The sequence below is a fragment of the Oncorhynchus masou genome, chromosome 4 (assembly GCF_036934945.1).
Source record: "Oncorhynchus masou masou isolate Uvic2021 chromosome 4, UVic_Omas_1.1, whole genome shotgun sequence".
Classification (NCBI taxonomy): domain Eukaryota; kingdom Metazoa; phylum Chordata; class Actinopteri; order Salmoniformes; family Salmonidae; genus Oncorhynchus; species Oncorhynchus masou.
In genome coordinates this window covers 52063-73073 of record NC_088215.1, presented here as the reverse complement: position 1 = coordinate 73073, position 21011 = coordinate 52063, and the positions used below count along the sequence as shown (strand labels likewise).

The 21011-nt window shown below is 40.0% G+C and overlaps 1 protein-coding gene across 1 annotated transcript in view; it reads right to left on the bottom strand.

The window, feature by feature from the left end:
- The window catches only part of LOC135520847 (sodium/calcium exchanger 1-like), a 48976-nt gene extending 36909 nt beyond the window's left edge, over positions 1 to 12067 (bottom strand). Inside the window, exon 1 of the mRNA XM_064946658.1 lies at positions 11983 to 12067. The gene's annotated coding sequence lies outside the window, so the exon portion shown is untranslated. The remainder of the gene's footprint in view (positions 1 to 11982) is intronic.
- Between the last annotated feature and the right edge of the window lie 8944 nt (positions 12068 to 21011).

Sequence of the window (21011 nt, the reverse complement as noted above, 5' to 3'; positions counted from 1 at the left end):
GGTTTTAATGTCCATGCTCTAATCTCTCAAGTGATGCAATAATGTTTTTTTGACGCTGATGCAAAGCAACGGAGGAATTCATTTCCATATATTATTTGATTTGCTTTCTTGAGAAAAAATAATAAATTTATTCTAACAGCTTATTTTAGGAATAGTTTCATTCTATCTAACCAAAACTTGAACATGAATCATGTTTGAACAAATCAGTATCGTTTCTTCATGTCATGTTATGTCTGTAGCAAATCATTTGAAAGCTGTTTATCTCCTAATGTTACAGCAGTGTTGCATTAGGTATTCGCTTAATTTATATTTTTCCCTTTATGATGATCGGGATGTGGTAGTTGTGATAAACATTATGGAGAAAAAAAACACTTTGTTTTTCTAAACATTAACAATCCCAATTTCGTTCATGTTCACACTCCTAGTACAGAATAATGTTCTGTATTGTGCTGTACCCCACGGTACTTTACTGCACTCTACTGTACTGAACTTTGCTGTCCAAATTGATGAAAGAGACATCAATTTGACACCTGAAACCCCACCTCTTCAAGGAATACCTAGGATAGGATAAGTAATCCTTCTCACCCCCCCCCCCCCCTAAATGATTTAGATGCACTATTGTAAAGTGGCTGTTCCACTGGATGTCAGAAGGTGAATTCACCAATTTGTAAGTCGCTCTGGATAAGAGCGTCTGCTAAATGACTTAAATGTAAATGTAAATGTAATGTATTTTAGAAGCATTTACTTGTGGAAACTGCATTATTGGGACAATATTAATATACAGGGGGGTTCGAGGTTAATGCAACCTACGCCTAATGCAAACCTAGATATGCTCCATTTTGTTTAGCCATAATGCTATATAAATATATTTTTTAATCCTTTATACCAAAAATATTTAAATCCAACTTCAATATTGTTATGATTGACAGGATTTAGGCCTAATATTTTTTTTACCCATTTACCCATTTGGACATGACAGGAGTCTGATCTCAAGCTATGTATTTCATTGAGTGTTTACAGAGAAGCTCAGATGCAACCTGGACTCAGAGGTATACGTAACATAGTAAACGAAAATACAATATGATATGTTACATTTGGTATGGTATGTATTAATTTGTAGATGTCCATCATCTATTGTGTATGATATGGAACAAATTGCAATTCATACAGTATGTTAAGAATTTGCAAGGTACGATACGTTACAATTTCCAATTTGTTGTGGCTAAAGTTAGCTAGGTGGCTAACACTAACATTAGCTATTCTAGGGGTTGAGGTTATGGTTAACGTTAAGGTTAGGGTTAGGAGTTAGTAGGGATGTAACGATTAACCAATAAGCATAAAATATTTAAGATATGAGTGCATTGGTTTGCAGGACCCCAAACCAATCTAAATGTAGCATGCAGAAAATCAATTCAAACAGTACAAATCACTGGCAAACTTTTTTGTTGTTCCTCAAATTACTTTCTTTCAACCTTCCAAAAATATGCGTCCTTTCCTTCAGTGTCAAACTAAGCATATAATTATGTTGACAGTCATTGATCTACAAGTCCTTTTGCATGCTGAACAACCCCAGGCAATATCAGTAACCTCCTATATTCAAACTGAGTGCTGTTTCTGATCTGGCACATATGCGTGTAAACTTCAGCATTCAAATGTTTGTAAAATGGCTTGCACATTATTCGGCTTTATTAGTTGAGTGACAACCAATATCATTTGGTAGGTTATTTTTATCAAATGCACTGTGGAAATGGTGTTTTTCCAGCCTAAGCTACAACTCTCATCTGGCTATAGGTAGGCTATATGCTGATTACATTAGATTTTATTTCCATTGTTCGTTGTTCACCATCAGCAACAGTTTTGGTCATTTTGCTTGAAACAATCAGTATATGTGATTATTTTTAGATATACAGGGGAAATCTGCTAATTTCATAACAAAGACAACAATCACTTTTGCTGCAATCACTGCATGGTCGATGCAGGAGGAGAAGAGATGCTCCTAGTCCTTCAAAACTTCCAAACGGTCTAAATCATTAAATTATGAGACGGGGGGTGAAATCTAAAGTTCTGCTATGTATTCATTGACTATTTAATTGCTAATTGTTTTAGAAAAATATTGATACAATACTAGCTCTTAACACTTTGAATCTGCAAAAATTAGAAATAAATTAGTGGGTGACTGTGATTTCAGATCAAAAGCTAGCATTGCCCCCCTCCCCATTACTGATAATGGAGTAGTAGATGCCTTGTTTCCCTTATGGCTCAGTTTAAGTGCCTATACACACACACACACACACACACACACACACACACACACACACACACACACACACACACACACACACACACACACACACACACACACACACACATAGAGAATTCAGCTCAGAGGCCCAGCATATGAACAGCAGATTTGAATTAAGAATGGAAAAATTAATGTGTTTATGCAACAAATATTAGTGCATCGGTTCGTATCGCATCGAACCGAATCGCATTGATTAGTTCCTCTAATCAAACGAAATCTCAGTGAATAGTTTCAAACAAAAATGTTGCGTTTTGTATCATATCGGAGCCCATGTATCGAATCGTCCTGAAAGGGAAAGATTCACACCCTAGGAGTTAAGTTAAAGGGGTAGGGGGAAGAGTTAGCTAACATTCTAAGTACTTGCAATGTAGCTAAAAATTTGTAAGTATAAACAAAAAAAGAAACGTCTTCTCACTGTCAACTCTGTTAATTTTCAGCAAACTTAACTTTGTAAATATTTGTATGAACATAACAACATTCAACAACTGAGACATAATCTGAACAAGTTCCACAGACATGTGACTGACAGAAATTGAATAATGTGTCCCTGAACAAAGGGGGGTCAAAATCAAAATTAACAGTCAGTATCTGGTGTGGTCACCAGCTGCATTATGTACTGCAGTGCATCTCCTCCTCATGGACTGCACCAGATTGGCCAGTTCTTTCTGTGAGATGTTACCCCACTCTTCCACCAAGGCACCTGCAAGTTCCCAGACATTTCTGGGGAGAATGGCACTAGCCCTCACCCTCCAATCCAACAGGTCCCAGACGTGCTCAATGGGATTGAGATTCAGGCTCTTCGCTGGCCATGGCAGAACACTGACATTACTGTCTTGCAGGAAATAACGCACAGAACGAGCAGTATGGCTGGTGGCATTGTCATGCTGGAGGGTCATGTCAGGATGCACCTGCAGGAAGGGTACCACATAAGGGAGGAGGATGTCTTTCCTATAACGCACAGTGTTGAGATTGCCTGCAATGAGAACAAGCTAAGTCTGATGATGCATTTACACACCACCCCAGATCATGACGGACCCTCCACCTCCAAATCGATCCCACTCCAGAAGACAGAACTCGGGGGGGAACGCTCATTCCTTCGATGATAAACGCAAATCCGAACCGCAACTCGTCAGTGAAGAGCACTTTTTGTCAGTCTTGTCTGGTCCAGCGACGGTGGGTTTGTGTCCATAGGCAATGTTGTAGCCAGTGATGTCTGGTGAGGACTTGCCTTACAACAGGCCTACAAGCCCTCAGTCCAGACTCTTTCAGCCTATTACGGACAGTCTGAGCACTGATGGAGGGATTGTGTATTCCTGATGTAACTCCGGAAGTTGTTTTTGCCATCCTGTACCTGTCCCGCAGGTGTGATGTTTGGATGTACCGATCCTGTGCAGGTGTTTTTACACTTAGTCTACCACTGCGAGGACAATCAGCTGTCCGTCATGTCTCCCTGTTGCGCTGTCTTAGGCATCTCACACTACGGACATAGTAAATTATTGCCCTGGCCACATCTGCAGTCCTCATGCCTCTTTGCAGCATTCCTAAGGCATGTTCACGCAGATGAGCAGGGACCCTGGGCATCTTTCTTTTGGTGTTTTTCAGAGTCAGTAGAAAGGACTCTTCCGTGTCCTAAGTTTTCAAAAGTGTGACCTTAATTGCCTACTGTCTGTAAGCTGTTTGTGTCTTAACGACCATTTCACTGGTGCATGTTCATTAGGTGTTTATGGTTCATTGAACAAGCATGGGAAATAGTGTTTAAACCATTTTCTATGAAGATCTGTGAAGTTATTTACATTTTTAAGAATTATCTTTGAATTATCTTTGCTGAGTTTAGTTACAAAGTTCATAATTAGCAAAAATGCTAAAGTTGTCCATGATGGGATTCGAACATGCAACGTTTGGGTTGCTAGATATTTGCATTATTCCGCTTATCAAACTGAATCACACCGAATAATTTCCAATTAAAATGTATAATTCCTGTACAGTATCGAGGCCCATGTATCTAGATTTATTTATCAAATTGTCTTGAAATGAAAGATGCATATCTCAAAGAGTTAGCTTAAGGGTTAGGGGAAGGGTTAGCTAACATGCTAAGTAGTTACAAAGTAGCAAGTAGTTGCAAAGTTGCTAACTTTTGTGTTGCTAGATGTTCGCGGTATACACCTACCTATCCACCCTGACCAACCCCCCTCTTTTCAGTTTTGCCTTAATTAACATTCTGTGTTATGTAACCCTACCATACATAATATATGACACTAATTTGAGTGTCCCTGATTTTTGTTTACTATGTTACGTCTAGTCTATGAGACCAGCCTGTCAGATAAGCTGAGGTCAGTTATAACTCACTAAAGAAAAGAGTTTGCTGCTCCTGCATGTAACCTTGAGTCACTGCAATGTCAGGACAAGTTACCCAACGCTGAGCTCTCTGACATCTTTTGTCTCCCCTTGTTAACTCCCTCTATCTCCAGGCCTCCGGTAGAAGGCTAGCTTAGCAGCCGAGAGATGTGAATAATATGTCAGAGGATGCTGCAATAGTCACTCTATGAATTAGCCTATGCTGCTCCAAATGCAGTACACACCACACAGTGACTAGCCTATGCAGAGTCACCAGAAAACGCTAACATTCGGTTTTCAGGGATACATTATTCTCAACCTAACTTCCGTTTCCCCTGGAAAACGGGAATGGGAACTCCAATCTCAGGCATCTTTCTATGCCTACTACATTAGGTTACACAGTGACTACTTTTCATTATTTTAAGCTTTAACTTTGAAATCAATTCACCTTAAGGGAGAGGTGAGAGCAGTTCCATCAAAGTTTCATCGAATGCGCGGGGTGCGTGATTTTGTTTCCTTTTGAAACAATGTAGATGCGTGTCCCTTGGCAGAGACACAGCATGCAGATGAACCTGACTCCATTCTGAGTCAGTGGAGTTTTAATGATACTGGGAAGCTTTCTCCCCAAATGACTTCATCCGAGGGAGAGTTGGGGTGAACTCACAGTTGAGTCAGTCATGTTTTTGCTCTTGGCTCACACAGACTGGACACACTTTACTTGAATGTCAGTCAGTCAGTTAGTCATTCGTGTTTTTACTATCAGTTATCTTGGCTTACAGGGTTATTTTGACTTACATGCCAGACTTTGCTTGTACTCCCTCAGTCCTTAAACAGTCCTTTGCATCGTCGCACAACACATAGTAAGTGAAAGATGATGTTAAAATATGTTTTATTGAACACACACGAATGGTGCATAGGTATTTTGTAGAAAAGACAAGTATACAATTCTTATCTAAACATAAAAGAGCAGACAGAAACAAAAATACCCAGAGTTCTAAGTACAAAGTAAATAATACAAAATAAGACATACAGAACAAGGACAGGTAAACAGAAAGAGGGCAGATGTCACCCCCTTCCTATCCCCCATACCCCCCCCCATCCATCAAATCTGTCGTTCTGCCCCTGAACAAGGCAGTTCACCCACTGTTCCCCGGTAGGCCATCATTGTATATAGAATTTGCTCTTAACTGACTTGCCTAGTTAAATAAAGATGAAATAAATACAATAAAAAAACAACACTCCCAGGATGATCAGAAGCGGATCTGGGTCAATTGAAGTCTCCAAAACTTCAGAAAAGATCCCCAAAATGCCACACCAATAACCGTGCAAGTTAGAGCATAGGGCAAAGCAGTGGAGTAGTGTACCCTGCGCAGCCTGACATCACATGTAGGGGATGTATCAGGAAATATCCTATGCAGTTTAGTTTTGGAATAGTGTAATCTGTGTAATACCTTGAATTATATGAGGCGATATCTGAGTTAATGGAGCAGGTGTGGATATACTCCAAGCTATCTTCCCAGTCTGCCACAGAAATGTCAGTCCCTAGCTCTTCCTCCCATTTTGCCTTAATGGCATCTGTAGAAGGTGTGCTAACAGATTGAAAAGCGTCACATATGACGGACGTGCGTCATCCAGCAGAAACGTAACAGCGCAGAGGTTAGTGGCCCAATAGTACAATATAACATTTGGGAGAGACAATCCTTTTTCCATCTCGGATTTACAGAGGTGTTTTTTACCTATCCTCTGTGTTTTATAATCCTGGATGGAAAATTGAGTCCAGTTGTTTATGAAAGGACTTAGCGATGAATACTGGAATGTTCTGGAATAGGTAAAGCAGTTGTAGGAGGAAGACCATTTTCATTTTAATGGCATTAATTCTCCCGAGCAAAGAAATTGGGAGAGTTCTCCAAAATGGTATGTTTGCCTTGAGTTTTTGCATCAGAGGGGTCATTTTCTTTAAATAGTGAGGAGTATTGTTTGGTAACTACAATTCCTAGATAGGTACATTTTTCTGAAGATTTAAATGGGAGATGTTCTAGCCAGGAGGTGTTTTGCAACTGTATGGGCATTAATTCACTCTAGTTCCAATTTATTCTGTATACCGAGAAGGTACCAAACAAATGAATCAAATCAAGAATAGCTGGAATACTAGATTGTGGTTCTGTTTCATAGAGGAGAATGTAATCTGCGTATAGAGAAATCATATTTAGAATATCTTTATTATAGCCGTGTATTGCTGTATGCGATCTGATTGGCGATAGCGCTCAACCTTGCCTTGTCCCTCTATTAAGGTTAAATCGGGGCGACAATGATTTGTTAGTGAGTATTCTAGCACAAGGGTTGCTATATAAAAGCTGGATCCCTTTTACGAACTCATCTCCAATATTACATTTCTGTAGGACCTTGAGTAGATAGGACTACTCAACCTTTTCGGCGTCAAGCGATATAACGGCAAGGTCCAAGTTGGGTAAACTCTGAGAATACGTAATGTTGAAGAGGCGCCTGAGATTGAAGAATGAGTTTCTGTTCGGGATAAAGCTGGTCTGGTCTGAATGGACCAATTTGCCCACTAAAGTGCTAAGCCTGTTAGCCAGAGTTTTTGCTAAAATCCTTTGGTCTGTATTAAGGAGAGATGTTGGTTTGTATGACCCTACCTCTTCTGGATCTTTGCCCTTTTTATGTATAACTGTAATAAACACCTCATCCAAAGTAGGTGGGAGAGCTCCATCCTCATTGGCCCGAACAAACATTTTGTGCAGGTAGGGAGAGAGCATGTTGCTGAATGTCCTGAATTCACCAAGAAATCCATCTGTGCCTAGGGTATTGCCACTCTTTAGAGATGTAATTGTTTCTTGAATTTCTCCAAGAGATATTTCCTTATTCAGGAAGTTGCAATCTTTGTGGTTCAGGGCAGGGAGATTAGTCTTCTAAAAAGTTTTTGCATAATTAAGGGTTAGGATCTCCTTTAGATGTATATAGAGTCTCGTAAATCTGACAGAATCTGTCATTGATGTCCTTGGGGAAGAGTGTAATTCCCCAGTTGCAGATTTAACAGTGTGAATCATTCGGTCACTCTCAGTTTTTTGAAGTTGTCTGTTTCAGAAGTGTGTAAAGCCCTGAAAGAAATGTAGCGTAGTACACAAAGTTGTACAAGATCTATAGTTTCATGTCAATTTCTCGCATGGAATAGACTTCATTTCTCAGAACAATAATAGACTGACGAGTTTCAGAAGAAAGTCCTTTGTCTCTGGCAATTCTGAGCCTGTAATCGAACTCACAAATGCTGATGCTCTAGATACTCAACTAGTCTAAAGAAGGGCATGTTTACTGCTTCTTTAATCAGGAACAACCGTTTTGCAATTAGCCTTTTAAAATGATAAACGTGGATTACCTAACACAACCTGCTATTGGAACACAGGAGTGATGGTTGCTGATAATGGGCCTCTGTACGCCTATGTAGATAGTCCATTATATATCAGCCATTTACAGCTACAATAGTCATTTATAACATTAACAATGTCTACACTGTATTTCTGATCAATTTGATGTTATGTTAATGGCACAAAAATGTTTTTCTTTCAAGAACAAGGACATTTCTAAGTGGCCCCAAACTTTTGAACGGTAGTGTACACATACACAATAATAATAATAAAATGCTAAGAGAAAAAAATGAAGTACAAATAATAATTATATGTACACACAGCTACACATATATACACAAACACCACAGGAGGCTGGTGGGAACCTAATGGGGAGAACAGGCCCGCGGCAATGACCGAAGCAGAACGGCACAAAACACCAACATGATATCCAGGTGTCTGATGCCACCCCATCTGACCCGGCCCAGCCATCACCACCAGTCCCCTGCAAACAATATATAAAAGGTATGATAATAATAATAGTAACCTAGTAATAAAACAAAAATGTGGGAATATAAGGATATCTATCCGAAAGTGTCAATGATCAAACCTGGCAAGCCACTCAAACGGGCATCGCACTAAACCCCAACGACAGGTCAGTCGTCCAGCCAGAATGAAAGTGTAATGAGAGCTCTGACCGCCCTCCATTTGCCTGCTCAGCCATCTTACATGTCCGGGAGCAACAATACAACTAAAGTCGGCAGCCCTTGTTGAGACCGCTCAATAAGATTTCACCCGCTATGGCTCAGTATGGATTCGAGTCCAAGAGCAAACCCTAACACACAATGACAAGGCACTCTAACCCGTACCGGGGATTGGTGTATATTCCCGGATACATTTCTCTACGTCCAAAACTCAGGGAGAGGCAAATCTTCTCACCAGAAGGAGGGGAAATTCTGAGTCTGGCAGGGAAGAGCAAGGCTGGGGGAAGATGGAGTTTGCAGAGTTTGGTCATGACATCCCTCTAGTCGGCGCGATGCTTTGCCACATTGGGCGCGTAATCATCATAGACACGGAAGGGATGTCTTTCATGTAACAGGTTACTCTTCATTCAGCCTCACGCAGGTTAGGAAGGTTATGACGTCTGGACCGGCCCTCCAGGTCGACCACTTTCACAGAAAGCATCTGCACACTATCCTGCAAGGACGTGCATAGCTTCTCTAACTCGTCGATCCTACCAGCGTTGAATTCAGAAGCCTTCTCAAGGTCCACAATACTCTGGCCCTGCGAAGCAACCGTTCAAATGGTACTCTCGGTTTTGGTGTCCAGTTTAGCAATAGTAGCCTTAAAATCCTCAGCTATAGCAACATGTAGTTCTCCCAGAGCCCGGACAATTCTGTAAGTGTCACGTTGTTACCTGTGCCTTCCGTCATGTCTGTCTCGTTGTTTAGTGGGCCTCCGATGAGGATTTATTGTCCTTTAGTTGCCTATTACTCGGCATGTTCACATAAGAAGTTACAATATTGTATTAGAGAGAGACTAATGTTGTAAAAAGTGCTGTAAAGTTGGTTAAGTTAGATTGTTTCACAAAAAAGTTGCGAGAGCCTCTCTCAAACACGGCCGTTCACTCCAACATGCTAGCTCTGCCCCAACCATAAGTGAAAGATGTGATAAGCAGTCACGATATCTAAAGTAGGAATTGATATCATAGGAATGCAAGCTTTCAAGGCTAGCTTGCTGCATAACTGAATGAAAGTTATGTTCAGAGGGTACAGTGTACACATTTGTAATTCCAAGTATGGATTGGGATCAGAAATCAGTCCCATAGCATTTCTCCACACCATCCCATTTTTGTGTGTGCACTTATTGATTGATGGGATGATTCACTAAACTACTTTGGGGCTGGTGTCTAAAATGTTACTGCAGACAATTAGCCAAATGATGATGAATCTGCTCAAAAATCATAATCACAGGCCATGGGCTGCAACACTTTTATTTATCCCTTTTTTGTAAACAAAATTACAATGCAATATTGTTGATCCTCTGTATTTTCAAGTATTGTGGTGGCAGCATTATGTTATGCGTATGCTTGGCACGAGCAGGGACTGGGGAGTTTAGAGGAAAACCTGCCGTGGTCTTCTGAAAACCTAACCCTGGGACAGAGTTTTATTTTCAGCGGCACAATTTCAGCTAAACTTTTAATGCCAAAAAACACACCAGAATGTCTTTCCAAGAGGTGTTCCTGAATGGTCCTGTCTCGGTCCTGATTTAAATCTGCTTGAAAATCAGAGATAAGATTTGAATACTGTTGTCTATCAATGATTCCCACCCAATTTACTGAGCTTGAGCAATTTGAACAAAATCAATTGATATACAGTACATTCGGAAAGTATTCAGACCCGTTGACTTTTTCCACATTTTGAAATTTATTAAATCATTTTTTCCCCCTCATCTACACACACTTTCTTCAACCTTATGGCTTGGTTTTTGCTCTGACAACTGTGGGACCTTATATAGACAGGTGTGTGCCTTTCCAAATCATGTACAATCAATTGAATTTACCACAGGTGGACACCAATGAATTTGTAGAAACATCTCAAGGATGGTCAATGGAAACAGGATGCACCCGAGCTCAATTTCAAAGTCTCAGGGCAAAGGGCCTTAATACTTAGGTAAATAATCTAAGAAACAGTTTTTCGCTTTGTCATTATGGGATATTGTGTGTAGATTGATGAGGATTTTTTTGTATTTAATCCATTTTAGACAGGACTAATGTAACAAAATGTGGGAAAAGTAAAGGCGTCTGAATACTTTCCGAATGCCCAGTATGTTGCCCTAAGAGTTGTCCAAGGTTGGTCGAACCTTGTTCAAAATGATTCACAGCTGTAATGGCTGCCAAAGGTTCTTCCACCAAAAAGGGATGTGAAGACATACGCAGTCAACGCATCTTAATAATGAATACAAAAATCTAGAACATTTTCAAATATTTGTCTTTCATTTTGAACCTTGTGAGTAGGTTGTGCAGATCGATAGGAACAACGTCTAATTGAAACCTTAGATTTCAATTTAAGGCAGCAAAAATGTGAAGACTGTGCAAGGGGTGTGTACACTTTCAGCGACTGTATATTCATGTTCTCCTAGTTTTTGTCATATCCAGAGTATAGACCGCACAGTGACATATTCAGCCATTCTCATGCAGTACATTATGATAGATAATAAAAAACTGTGAGGACAACAGTGTAGCATCAGGGTATGTCTGTTAACTGCATGCCATTTTAATTATGTTATCTGGGGGACATTAACTAACATTTTGGTTAAAAAATGCTAATATTAACTGTTGGTGGCAGTCAAAAGTTCAACCAAACCAAAGGGTCCATATTCTGCTTTCTGGGTAATGGAGCAAATATGTACATTTGTAATTTGGGAGAACTATCTCTTTAAAAGTCATACAAATGTATGTCTTGCATTTATTTTTTGTTTGTGTAATTATTCGTGTTCTAACTTTACCACTCCTATCCAGTGCAGGAGCTGCATCAGTTAATTCGCTCTGAATCAAGATTTATCTGACCCCCTTTCCCTGAAAGTCCAATTTCTCACTGAATGTAGAGGACTTTTGTTCAGGTGCTTATGTCATCAATTGGATTCAAAGGCTGAAAATCAATAACAACCTCTATTATGGTATGGTTTGCTAATGTAATATTTGAATCTCCCATGATCCATGTTATAAATGGAATTAAGAAAATCATGCAAAAACGTAGAATTGAGGACACATGATGATTCCCCATCTGCTAGTCTAATGCACCATCATTCTTTCCAAGGTGAAGGACTTTCATGGAAGTCCAACCACCCATGCACCTTACACACAGTCAAAAAACCAAAGCCAAACATCTCACCATGTTTAAGAAAAACTCCATTGGTGACAAACACATTTCAAATTCGTCAAAGATGAACATGCTGACCAGCCAAACAAGAACCTCTCTTACTCACCTCTGTTAGTCCTAATGGAGCTGTGAAAAAGACGTACTGCCTAGCGGGAAGAACTGCGTGCAATAACCACTCTGAATTGAACAGAAACAGACATTGTTCTGCGGATGCCCGGTCCCAAGGAGTCTCTCTAAACATGGGCTGCATAGCTGGGCTGGCTGCTGCTTATCATCCTCCTCAGCCCGATCCATGGCCATACAAGGACTCTGCTGATGGAGCTTGTCACTCTGGGCTTCTGGAGTAGGCTGGCTATCTGGTAGCTCCTTGTCGCCACCGACACATGGGAGATAAAGGGTTTGGAGTGTTTGGATGGTGGGTACCTTTTAGGCAACGCTGAACCCCCCCACCACCAATGGAGGAATGTGGTGGATAAGTGGTTCCCTCCAGGGTGATTTTCAACTGTTTCCAGGCCCTTTGACCGTGGAGGTGGTGTATGGAGATTGGATATCTCCAAACATTCTCTTGAAGTCTGTATTATGAATCCAGGGGATGGGTGGATTAGAGGTGGATCCGTAGAGGAGAGGTGAAAAAAGGGGATGTTTTTAGTGTTTCAGTTCTCCCCAATGTGTTTGTCAAAGTAACAAGGTTTCAATCTGTCGATATGTTTGGAAGCGTTGTAACTCAAAAATGTGAACTATAGGGGTCCGTTGTCTCATTTCCTATCACTTGCAAACTTTATTGAATGTCTGTGTGTGTGTGTTCAGCCCTTTTACACATTGGTTCACAGTGTGTGACAGACTACATGGATCACATCATTTTACTCTCTTGTGACACTGTACAGCACGTGAACATTAGTTTCAAAGTTATGACCACTTGCTGCCAAATACATTTTGATTCATAATAAACCAGAAGCATTTCAAGAGCGATTTCAATATAGCTTATGTTCCTCCCTTTTCAAGTGTGAAGCCAACAAACTCCCTATCAAAACTGAGGTGAGAGCAAGGCAGTGATTATTTGAAGAAGATAGCACACCCAATTGATATCTGTCTTTGTCATGAGCACACAGATATCAACCATCTTCTACTAGTGTCTGGTGGAAGAGTAGAGATATTGAGAGGAAGGGTGGCAGCCTTAAAAGGGTTGAGGTTCATTAAAGCTACTGTAAAACAGTATGATTGACAAAATGATTGCCATATCTGAAACCATAATCAACTAATCAGCGTAATTTGCTATTTTAGCCCTCATGCACTTTAATAGAAAGGCATGAATGTAAATGAATGAGGATGTTACATACCCTATATTCTGCTATGCTAAGTGTTATTAAACAATATGCAGCATATACAGTGGCAAGAAAAAGTATGTGAACCCTTTGGAATGACCTGGATTTCTGCATAAATTGGTCATCAAATTTGATCTGATCTTCATCTAAATCACAACAATAAACAAACATAGTGTGTTAAACTAATGACACACAAATTATTGTATTTTTCTTGTCTTACATGGAATATATAATTTAAACACTCACAGTGTAGGTTGGAAAAAGTATGTGAACCCAAAGGCTAATGACTTCTCCAAAAGCTAATTGGAGTCAGGAGTCAGCTAACCAATCAACGAGATGAGTCCAATCAACGAGACGAGATTGGAGATGTTGTTTAGAGCTGTACCTATAAAAAACACAACATTTAAGTTTGCTACTCAAAAGAAGCATTGCCTGATGTGAACCATGCCTCGAACAAAGAGATCTCAGAAGACCTAAGATGAAGAATTGTTGACTTGCATAAAGCTGGACAGGGTTACAAAAGTATCTATAAAATCCTTGATGTTCATCAGTCCACGGTAAGACAAATTGTCTATAGGACAATGGACAGCTTGCTATCATCGACAGAAAAATATAAAGACATTTTGCAGGAGAATGTTAGGCTATCTGCCCACCAATTGAAGCTCAACAGAAGTTAGGTGATGCAACAGGACAACAACCCAGAAGACAGAAGTAAATCAACAACAGAATGGCTTGAAGTGGCCCAGTCAGAGTCCTGACCTCAACCCGATTGAGATATTGTGGCATGACCTCAAGAGCATTTCACACCAGGCATCCCAAGAATATTGCTGAACTGAAACAGTTTTGTAAAGAGGAATGGTCCACAATTCCTCCTGACTGTTGTGCAGGTATGATCCACAACTACAGAAAACATTTGGTTGAGGTTATTGCTGCCAAAGGAGGTTCAACCATTTATTACATCCAAGGGTTCACATACCTTTTCCACCCTGCGCTGTGAATGTTTACACGGTGTGTTCAACAAAGACATGAAAACATATCATTGTTTGTGTGTTATTAGTTTATGCAGACTGTGTCTATTGTTGTGACCTAGCTGAAGATCAGATCAAAAGTTATGACCAATTTATGCAGAAATCCAGGTATTTCCGAAGGGTTCACATACTTTTTCCTGCCACTGTAGCCGAGCTTTGTAAAGCAAGCTGTCGTAGATAGTTTCACACCAATTGGTTTTCCTCTCCAATCGAGTAGTCGTCGTGATTTATTTGCAGTGACAATGCTCCCTCCTCCACGGTTTCCTTGAAAGAGAAACCTTATCTCACCCCGTCTGGGACACAGAATCTGTGTCTGAGCTTCATTTAATTTGGCCCCAAGCAGCACGCTGCTCTATTTACCGGACCCCCTTTGTGCTCCATCGACATCATGATCCAAGTTGGAAAATTCAAGTCGTGCCAAACGTCTGTTCCACACAGAGTTAGGACGCAAGCGTTAACCTCAAGTGGGAGCAATCGCTTTTGAAGCATAAATAAGCGGTGCTATTGGATGAGCTCAGATGTTGTCTTGGTAGCATTTGCGTTTGGAAATATTCATTATCTTTTGCCCAGTGAATGGGACTTTGGTTTTGCCAAAGGATATGTTGAATATGGATGGATATGGGTGGACATGGATATGTTTCTACAGAATACCCCATTATCTAAAAACACTTTATTTTGGTTTTGAAGGTTACATACATCATGGAGCATCCACCATTTTGGAGGACAATGCTACAACATATTAGCTAGTCAAAAGCCTTGAGGCATAAACTGCCATTCAATCATTGCAGAAATGACATTTTCTACACTGCCTTTTCAGAAGTGTGTTTTGATTTGCACAGCATTTACCTCAGAAGGAGGAAGTTAACATATGATTTAGAAATGGGCAGTCTCGTGTTGTGACGCGTTCCGTATTGATGCCAAACCTGGCGGGGAAGTCATCCAGGGCACACAACAGCACTGCCAATGCCTAAATCAAGTGTCAACTTCCTCCAGCCTGGACGTGCTACTGTAAAGGGCAGTGTGGAAAACTATCATCAGCCAGTCTTGATTGAAACATTGGAAATGCAATGCCTTTCCTAAATACATGTACATAATATAATTTTAGGTTGTGTACTTTGCTGCAACTGCAAATTGAGTGTTAAAGGATTTGAATCACAAGCTGAATGACTTGAAGTCAATTGACTGTAAAAATGAAAAAGTAATTGAATTAATAGATAGTCAAATGCCACATTCCCCTCACATCCAAAAGTTAACTTGATGAAGACAGAAATAACAACAAAGGCTAATGTGTATTTCTTGTTATTTCTATTTAAATTACACATGCTTTGGGGATTCAACCCCATTTCAAAGCAATTTGTTTTGAAAACTCAAATAAGACATTAATGCCCATATGAGTGCAGTTTCTTCATGTGAGGGTAAATCATTTGAATATACAGAGACAATAATACATTCACTCCAGTAATGATGGAAGACAGGAAATCATTGTAATGAACCCATTGTGCCATCTCATTCTTGCCGCCTGCGACGTGACGCAAGATTTTCATGTGACTGATGGGATGAGCTGGATCTGCTCGGGAGAAAGAGTCTTACACGAACCACATTTCAAATGATCCCAAAACAAAGGACCCATCAAAGAATAGTTCAATCTGTAAGAGAAAGAAACACTACAGAGGTAAGTAAAAAAAAATGTATAAAGACCCACGAAAATCTCCAGCCAAGAAGTTGTTAGATTGGACTGCTATGATGCATCGAATGTGAATGATTGGAATTGTGGTTGAACGCTTTCGTTGCATGCGTCACAGTACAGTTGTTTAAGATGTCACAAGCAATGTAGCCTAATTACCGATAACTCTTAAGACTACATAGTGTTGGTATGCAGGCTGCATTGAAAGTGTCAACAGTACAGGCTCTCTCTTGTGATTGAGCACAAAATGTTTGAAACATATCTGGAACAGTCACTGCTTTCAACGCACGCTCACTCGCTCACCTGCACTCGCTCTCAATTCAATTTCAATTCAATTTAAGTGGTTTATTGGCATGGGGAAACATATGTTTACATTGCCAAAGCAAGTGAAATAGATAATAAACAAAAGTGAAATCAACAATAATACAAAATATAACAGTAAACATTACACTCAACAACAGTTACAACAGAATAAAGACATTTCAAATGTCATATTATGTGCAAATAGCTAAAGTACAAAAGGGAAAATAAATAAACATGAATATGGGTTGTGGCCTGGCTTAGAGTGTTGGGTCAGTAACCGAAAGGTTGCTATATTGAATCCCTGAGCTGACAAGGTAAAAATCTGCCGTTCTGCCCCTGAACAAGGAAGTTGTGTGTGTGTGCGTGCCTGTGTGTGAGAGAGAGAGAGAGGCAGGATTAGGACGATACCCGCTAATTAGCAAAATTCTAAAACCACCTAAAAGGAAGCGATTCTCACCCCGTGTGTCCCAGACGGGGTGAGATAAGGTTTCTCTTTCAAGGAAACCGTGGAGGAGGGAGCATTGTCACTGCAAATAAAACACTGACTGCAGATTCTTAGTTAACACCAAGTGCTTTGGGGATCTACAGTAGGCTACTGATAATGAGGGGACACGGATTGTACATTAGACTGTCATTCTAAATAAGAATTTGTTCTTAACTGACTTGTCTAGTTAAATAAAGGTTAAATAAAATATAAACAATTATGTGTGGTCTATGTTTGTGAACAGAGCCCCAGGACCAGCTTGCTTAGGGAACCTTTCTCCAGGTTCGTCTCTGTAGGTGATGTTTTTTTTCATGGAAGGTTTGAGAATCGCTTCCTTTTAGGTGGTTATAGAATTTTGCTAATTAGCGGGTATCGTCCTAATCCTGCCTCTCTCTCTCTCTCACACACAGGCACGCACACACACACAGGGTCCAGTTATGGATTCATCAAACATCAAACAGCTTAGATATATGAATACCTCGTTGTGGCATGTTGTTTCCACACAAAACACTGACTGCAGATTCTTAGTTAACACCAAGTGCTTTGGGGATCTACAGTAGGCTACTGATAATGAGGGGCCACGGATTGTACATTATGTTTTATTCAAAAGCATTCAATCATTTGGTTATTTAAACATTTATTATCCGGTTTCTATACATTACCACAGCACACACATTATCACATAATGTACATTATCACCTCAAACACATTATTACATACATTACCACAAAACAATATCACATACATTTCATTATCATAATGTATGGTAATGACAATCCAAGGCATTACATATAAAAGCTGACTCTTCTGTCTAAAGAAATCTATCTCTTCTTAGTCACACAGGGCATCACTTCTCTTATATGGTCACAGTTGGATGTTAATTCATTAAACCACAGTGTGACAAAACATTAAGCAGTTCTGGCATGACAGCATTCGAGTGGTAACATTTCTCCTATTGCCGCAGGAGGACGAAACGCAGACGGTTTATTTTCCGACATTCCAGTGGATCTGTTTATTTTTATCCGTGGTGTGTAAAATGTCAAGCGCAGGACACTGGAACGGAGGAGGAGGAGTGAAGCAGAAGGGTGTTGATGGGATTGTGTGGCCCTCAGCTCGCACCTCGCCCCTGCAAGCAGGAGGTAACGTGTGGGTGTCTACAGAAGATGGCTCTGTGACAAAGGGCTCACTACCATTACCAATTTTAATTCCATTTAATTCAATGCATGCAAATTCAAGTTATTCCCAAGGGGCAAATACTGCCTGACATCAGATATGACTGACAGACTGCAGGCAACACATTACAACAGGATTATACATTATATTACCACACCATAAATGAAGAAGGCTGTTTCAGATTATATTCAACATTACAGACCAGAGTGGCTAAACCTCCATTTCAATCTACTAGGTGCCTAGCCTTTATGTGGCAACACACCAATGACATTTGATCACTCATTGGTTGTAGTTTAAGGTAGCAGTCTAAATATGCACACTTGTTTTAAGGGTAATAGTTTTTACATTTCTGTCAGGGGGAGGGTTTAGTATTTTTTTTATTTAGTCCAGGGGAGGATCATATAATTTGTAATTGATTACATGTCATATTGCTCGGTGTTTGATAATTAGTTGCATATTATATCTCGATGTGCGCCTGATGCTGCCCCACATCTCTGATTCTTTGCTGGAAGCCAATATCAAGTGTGCCTAGTGCGATTTCACAAACAGCATGCACTGAGAAGCACAGGGCAAAGTTCTATATCTAAAGAAATGTACTTCCTTCCCGAGTTTTTTCGCTGCTGGGATGGTGTGTATAACACTAGGCTACACTGCATTACAGACTGCATTACACGCAATCATGAGCCCTGGCTTGCCCTGCTCTTGCTGATGTAAACACTTTTGTGCTACCTAACCAATGGCTGTACTGCGTATGGTGGCTCTTCAGGAGGCAAGTCAAAGGCGTCTTTGATGCAATATCTGTGCGTGTGGACTAGGCCTACTGATTTCCAGTTTGAGAGGGAGAGCGTGAAAATGTAAAAGAGAACCGGAGGTAAGCTTTCTACAATTAACTTGAGTAAAAAAAATATGTTTTGTTGCCCGTAATGAAGCTATTTATCAGAGTTATTGACCTCACAATAAGCCATATATAATTTGCAAAACTTACATTATTATGAAGTGGCAGCCGCGGAGATGGACAGTGCTGAAAGTAGGCTAATTCGAGACTTACATTTGACTTTAGGCTATTAACAAGGAGGCTTTCTGTTAGAGCCTATTTCTTCCTATTAAAGAAACAAGAGACAAAATGATAGTCTACTATCCATAGATTTTGTCAGCCAATTATTTCAGTCACCATGCACTCCTTAAATATCTTGCTCTCAGTGAACGGCTTCTTAGGGATAGGCCCTTATTTATCCACTTCCTGTCTGAATGACGTGCCCAAAGTAAACTGCCCGTAGCTCAGGCCCTGAAGCCAGGATATGCATATAATTGGTACCATTGGAAAGAAAACACGTTGAAGTTTGTAGAAAGTTAAAATAATGTAGGAGAATATAACACATTATATATAACAGATATGGTAGGAGAAAATCCAAAGAAAAACCAACCAGATTTTCTTTTTGAGAGACAATCCTCTTAGAAATGCAAGAGAAAGGTCATATTGAAAAGTAGCTCCCTGGATGCAATTGGCTTCCACAAGGTGTCAGCAGTCTATGTTCAAGGTTTCAGGCTTGTAACTTCAAAAACGAATAGGAAATATCAGTTTTAGTAGAAGGACACAGTCTTGGAAATTCGTGTTTGCGCCCATGAAGACATTATGCACCTGCTAAAAATCGGTTTCTTATAGAACATACTTCTTTCCGAAATAAATATTATGAGTTATGAGGAGGAGTATTATGAGCAGTAAATAGAAACGCATTTTGACTTGTTGAAACAAAGTCTCGGGGTAGATTTTCAGATTCCTTTCTCTGCAAGTTGAACGAGTGGATTACTCAAATCGATGGCGCCAACTAAACTGACCTTTTGGGATATAAAGAAGGATTTTATCTAACAAAACAACATTACATGTTGTAGCTGGGACCCTTTGGATGACAAATCAGAGGAATATTTTTTTAAAGTAAGTCAATATTTAATCGTTATATGTGAATGTATGAAACCTGTGCCGGTGGACAAATATTTGATGTGGAACGCTGTCCTCAAACAATCGCATGGCATGTTTTCGCTGTAATAGCTACTGTAAATTGGAGAGAGCATTTAGATTAACAGGAATTTAAGCTTTCGGCCGATAGAAGACACTTATATGTACCTAAATGTTTAAAATCCATAATATTTATGATTATTTGTTTGAATTGTGCGCCCTCCAGTTTCACCAGAAGTTGTCCCGCTAGCAGAACACCAATCCTTAAGAAGTTTTAAAATGAGGACTCAAATCAAGGCAATGTGGTGACAGACATGGTGGCTTTGCTTCTCGCTCCTAAGAAACTTTACAGTATTTCATTTTTTGTGTGTTATCCTCTTACATCTATGGGGGCGCTATTTCATTTTTGGATGAAAAACATTCCCGTTTTAAACAAGATATTTTGTCACAAAAAGATGCTCGACTATGCATATAATTGATAGCATTCGAAAGAAAACACTCTGACGTGTCCAGAAATACCAAGATATTCTCTGTGCATGCCCTAGAACGTGAGCTTCAGGCAAAACCAAGATGAGATGGCATCCAGGAAATGACAAGGATTTTTGAGGCTCTGTTTTCCATTGTCTCCTTATATGGCTGTGAATGCGAGAGGAATGAGCCTGCCCTTTCTGTCGTTTCCCCAAGGTGTCTGCAGCATTGTGACGTATTTGTAGGCAGATCATTGGAAGATTGACCATAAGAGACCACATTTACCAGGTGTCCGCCCGGTGTCCTGTGCCAAAATTGGTGCGCAAAAGTCACCTGCCAGTATTTTTCCATGCGATACAGAGAGGAAAGCAAGCTTCCACGAACTGCATATCAATGAAGAGATATGTGAAAAAACACCTTGAGGATTGATTCCAAACAACGTTTGCCATGTTTCGGTCGATATTATGTAGTTAATCCGGAAAAAGTTTTACGTTGTAGGTGACTGAATTTTCGGTTCGTTTCGGTAGCCAGACGCAATGTAGAAAACGGAACGATTTCTCCTACACACAGACGCTTTCAGGAAAAACTGCGCATTTGGTATGTAACTGAGAGTCTCCTCATTGAAAACATCAGAAGCTCTTCAAAGGTAAATGATTTTATTTATTTGGTTATCTGGTTTTTGTGAAAATGTTGCGTGCTAAATGCTACTCAAAATGCTA